At 51.5% G+C, this 5,321-nt stretch overlaps 1 protein-coding gene across 2 annotated transcripts in view; it reads left to right on the forward strand.

The window, feature by feature from the left end:
• Positions 1–5,321, forward strand: part of HLCS (holocarboxylase synthetase) — a 217,204-nt gene that overhangs the window by 7,630 nt on the left and 204,253 nt on the right. Inside the window, exon 1 of one of the 2 annotated variants that reach the window (XM_019524392.1) lies at positions 1,450–1,676. The exons of the other annotated variant lie outside the window; for it this stretch is intronic. The gene's annotated coding sequence lies outside the window, so the exon portion shown is untranslated. Of the gene's footprint in view, positions 1–1,449; positions 1,677–5,321 lie in introns of those variants that run through there. 2 annotated transcript variants of the gene reach the window in all.

The following is a 5,321-nucleotide window of genomic DNA, read 5'->3' on the forward strand; positions in this document are numbered from 1 at the left end:
TGACCCATCCACCACCACTCTCTGGGTGCGGCCCTCTGGCCAGTTAGTGACCCATTTGACTGTGTAGGTGTTGACACCACAGTCCCCCAGTTTTTTAATGAGAATGGAGGGAGAGACAGTGTCAAAGGCCTTCCGAAAGTCCAGAAAGACTATGTCTACTGCTATCCTTATATCTAAGGATTTGATGACTTGGTCATAGAAGGCCACCAGGTGGAGTGACAGGACCTGCCTCTAATGAACCCATGTTGGTTGCCCCTAAGCATAATCTCCCCTGCTGGCCCCTCATGGACATGTGCCAGGATAATTCTCTCAAAAAGCTTACCCAGGATCGAGGTAAGACTAACTGGCCTATAGTTCCCCAGGTCCTCCTTCCTTCCTTTTTTGAAGATGGGAACCATGTTGGCCCTCTTCCAGTCCTCTGGCACCACACCAGAGCATCATGAGTTAGAAAATGCCAAATCATTTTTTTGCCACTGAAGTCTGCAGAGAGAGGCATACCACTTTTTTATTGTGCTTCACACTCCAGTCATTTGTATTGTAGCGTCATATGTCCCTTCTCTTCCTCTGTCCTTTGTGTACTCTCATTTGCTCCAGAGCTACCCATAAATACGATTTTACATTTTCTGGGCAAGAACAAAACCTTACGTCAGCATCAGATATCACTGGAGCTGGGTATGCAGTGTTCAGTATCAAGCAGCATGAATGCTGTGTGGTTTAGCAGGCGAGTGATGATGAGTCATGGGGTGAGCAGCATAACTAGGGCACAGCAAGCTGGGCACTGACCCCCTCAGCTTTAGAGAGGACGGGTGCCAAGGCTGATGGTCGCACCCCCACTCCTTAGCATCTCTGCACCAAAAGTGGCAGTTACATGCCTGCAGAGGACTACTCTGCTTTTCCTCTCTGTTTTGGGGGGTTTCTTCCATCCCTTTAGTGCAGGCCGGGCAAACACAGCATCCCCTTTGCCCTGGGACAGGTTCCTCGGGCCAGTGGGGTGCAATATGGGCAGGACAGCCTGGTCACACACAGCTCAGCTCCCCCACAGCGCTCGGGATATGGGACAGCTCCTGGGCCTTTTCCCGCGCTTAGACCACCGAGGGCATTGGGGGGAGGGGTATGCAAATTTCCTCCCGCCTCCGCCAATCCGCATCTGTGGGTAGAGCCCATCTCCAGGAATCGACGCTGAAGGGGCAGGAGGAGCAGTAACGAGTCCAGAACCGCTCCCCTCTGCACAACCAATCAGAGCGTCAGGGAGCCCGACCAATCAGGAACCCTCTTTCTCTTTGTGACTGAAAGGAGTGAGCTGGCGGGCGGGTTGGCAGGGGCAGCCAATTGTGAGACGGGAAGGGGGCGTGGCCTGGTCCGGCGAGGCCACGCCCCCAGTTGACCCGGCCGGCAAGCTGGGCTGCGAGCGGCGTGGGGGGCGCTGTGGCGCATGCGCAATGCTGATCACGCTGTGCTACCTCTATCTGTGGGCGCGCTGGGGGGCCCGGCCGGCCGGGCTGATCCGCCGCACTGTGCGCCGCCTCTACCGCACCCGCTGCTCCTTCACCTTCTGCGGCTGCGGCGGCGCCGCCTTCCCCCCGGCCCCGCCCCGGCGGCAGCTGAGGCAAGGGCCGGCCGAGGAGCGGGTCTGCCTGCGCATCGGGACCAAGGTCTTCTTCACTGGCGAGGCCCAGGTACCCGCCCGTGCTGCGCCCCTGCCCCTCCCCCGCGGGAGGCGGGCCCCAGGGTTCCACCCCTCCCCTCAACCGTTCCCTCACCTGCCCGTCACCCCCCAGGGGTGTCCTGTAGGGGGGTCTAGGTTGTGCAGTTGCATCCCCTCTGCCTTCTCCACCCAGTGTTTAAAGCTAGATGCTAGGTCTTAAATATGAAATTATGGCATTGGAAGCTCAGATTGCTGGTATTTACTGAAAAAGTGTCGTCCATGGAAACAAAATACGTAAATAAAAATGCCAGTAATCTTTATTTACAGTGGCTCCCTGTCTCTGACAGATTGCACACCACCCATTTAAAATAATACGACCTTAAGTACCACCAGCAAATGTTTCAGTTCAACCTTAAGTACCACTGGCAAGTTTTTGTCATAAAAAATAATTATTATAATATATTGATTACATATTAATTATAATAAATCTGTTAACGCGTGTCACTGACAGGTTGTCTGCATACCACTGGTGGTATGTACGCCACTGATTGGGAACTGCTGCTTTATAGGAATACAGAACTCTAAAACTTTTGGTTCAGAGGTGATATCTTTTATTAGACCAACTAGAAAGCAGCAAAAAAATTATCTTTCTTTGCAAGCTTTCAGGCACGCCTGCCCTTCTTCAGGCTGAGGAGAAATCCAAGATTGTAAAAGTCCCCATAGGTAGAAAATAAACATCACTGTGTACAGACGAAGGTGAAGGTGGATGTCTGTTCCTCTGGGTCCATGAGAGTCCTTTTAGGGGAGATGCTCTTTGATGTGCAGATGACGCAGTTTCTCTTCCCGAGTGGTGTCAGATGGTAGAAAGGCAGGGAAGTGTAGACATCTTTCTTGTTTAGCAGTGAAGTTTATAATTGCAAAATTGGCTAAAATACGGTATCTTCCATGTTTCAGGAATCTTATTTCCTTTATATTGCTTGCTGTTAGTCAGCGCTGAGTGAGAAATGCGTTATCAAAGTTGAAGCATTTTTTTATTTCAAGGCAAGCTGTCCTAAGAAAGTGCTGGCAGCAAACCAGAAAGTCAGTTAAGACTTTGGGGAAATACCATGATCAAGTAGGTGGTGGCCTTTTGGCTCAGATCAAGTGGGGGCATCCGGATCCCAAGATCTCCCTGTTTGGCCTGTATGAAGGATTCCTGCCAATGGTTCTAGGAGTATCTGAAGTCCCAGGGTGAAAGGCTGGGATGGAGGATGCTTGCTGGTTGTAGCACCACACATGGCATCTAGAATGACTGAGTTCTGCCTGCTCAATCGGTACAGTTTTTGGAAAGATTGAGTATTGATCAGTCAATATGATTTGGACCTGATTTAGCTGATTTGACGTGGAATACAAAATATATTAATAAAAAACTAAAGACTCCCTGAGAGTGACTTGGGTTTTGCATGTGGTGCATCAATTAGTTGTCTCAGAAATGATCCTACATTTTGAACACTTTTACCATTATTGAGCATACATTGTACAAGGATTGAAATTATGGTACAAATACAACAATTATTGTATACTTGGCAACACTGGTCAGGTGTTTCTAACCAGGCAGAGTTGAGCGAATTTGCTTGCTTGGGTATTTCCCAGGCTTTGGGCCTGGCTGGTTGACCCCCCTTTCTGTGACATGTGTCGGGGTATTTTTAAGCCTTCCCTCAGAGGCATTGGGTGTTGGCTACAGCCAAGACAGGGGACTGTGACTGGGCTGTGCCAATGCTCCTGCTGGGACCAGAGGTTCCTGGCTAAGGGGTCTTGACCCTCTGTTCAGGGTTAGACCGACTGCCAGGTTTGGGACTGTGTGGGGTTTGTCTTCCTCTGTAGCCCTCAGCCCAGGATCTCTTGAGCATTTATAGACAACATTTCATAAAAGCAGGGCATTGGCTGCTGTGGTTCCCCTGCTTTACCTGTGGCAGGTTAAGGTGTTAGGTTTGTGTTGTGTCAGGGTTGACAGTAGTCTTATGTAGAGTTTAGGTTGGGGTGGGCAAAATGGTAGATTCGGTTGGCAGCCAGACTCCATTTCCTAGTTGCCTCACCCACATCACTGGTTTTTATGGAGGCCCCAGCAGTGGCTGCGCCGTGACGCTGTGGGGCCAGGGTTTCCAAGGAGACTGGCTCCGGCAGTGTTGGTGGGGCATGCGGCTGGGTATGGAGTGGCTCCACAGCCAGGGTTGGGATCTTGCAGCGGTGACAGCATGGTCCAGAGCTGGGGCAGAGCTGTGATCTGTTGCGTGCACACCCCTGCCTGGGCTGTGCAGGCAGTGGATCACGGCTCTGCCTTGGTTCTAGACCATGCTGTCACTGTCACAAGATCCCAGCCCCATTTCAGTTTCCTGCCCAGCCGCATGCGCCACCAGTGCTGCTGGGGCTGGCCTCTGGAAACCCTGACTGCGCTGTCAGAGTTCCTCTGCTGCTGGGGTCCCCAGGGAAACTGGCTACAGAAACGAGGGCAGGGGTTGCTAGGAAATTAAATCCACTGTGGGCTGGACTTTGCTTGCCTCTGGTTTAGATCATGGTTGTATGGGATGGGTTGGATAGGGCTGATCCTGCCTCAGGCACGGGTTGGACTAGATGACCTCTGGAGGTCCCTTCCAGCCCGACTTCTGGGATTCTATGACTTCATGGCTCGTCATCATCTCCCTGATTCCTGCTCCCGACTCTGCACACCACAGAAGTTAATGACCATATCCTTTAATGGTCTGAAGTCCCACTCTTTAAACTGTCCTTGCCTTTGCAATGTTACAGTCTGTTAGCCATCCCTGGAACGTCTCTTTTCTATTTCTCACCCTTGCAGGCTGTTTTTTAGCTCTAGCTAAAAATCTTAGCCCAGGTGTGGAAATGACAGGCAGCAAAGTTTTAGAGTGGCAGTCAAGATGCTCAAGATCAAGAAGACCAGCTTTTATTTTATGAACCCTAATGAGAGATGTGTTTAACTGTAATGATGACTGGACTAATGAAGCAATCTCTTTTGACTGTGTTTTGCCTTGTTTGTTATGCTTTAACATCACCTCACTGTCACATGTATTAAGCCCCCACATGTTTTAAAATGGCGTTGGGGGTGCTTTATCTAAATAAAGGCTTAGATAAAGGTTTAGAGGTTTATATAAAACCTCCCACTGCCTTTTTTTTTAAATGCGTGGAGCCTTAATGCATGTGATGGTGAGCTGTTTTAATTAGGGCGTCTGTCCAGGAACCACTCTGATTAAACCTATCCCTGACCCCAGCTGCTTATGCATAGGCAGGCAGTGAGGAGCCCAGCCAGGCAGCTTGGATAGCTGTGTACAGCTGGTAAGCCTGTTTTGGTGGAAGGAGAGGAGGGAAGAAGCATGGGGCGGGGCACAGATCAATGCCCCCTGCAGTGAGGGAGGGAATGGGGCTGGGGTCAGCACTGCTCAGCCAGGGTAGGGCGGGGCGGGGGTGCGGGGTGGAGCCGTGGCTTGTCCAAGGGGCATGGGGAGGAGGGGGATGGCTCCCACCATTGCGTACACCCCAGGAGCGCACGGGGGGTGCTGTTCCCCCCATCTGCATGGGGGGATGGGGCGGGATGGCACTTCAGGCTGGGACCAGGGCTGTGCCAGGCTCTTCCTGGTGTGCTCAAGGCTGCATTCAAGGCTGTGCTTGGGCCAGGTGGTGACAT

Source organism: Gavialis gangeticus, unplaced genomic scaffold (assembly GCF_001723915.1).
Source record: "Gavialis gangeticus isolate Ggan-Ray unplaced genomic scaffold, GavGan_comp1, whole genome shotgun sequence".
NCBI lineage: Eukaryota > Metazoa > Chordata > Crocodylia > Gavialidae > Gavialis > Gavialis gangeticus.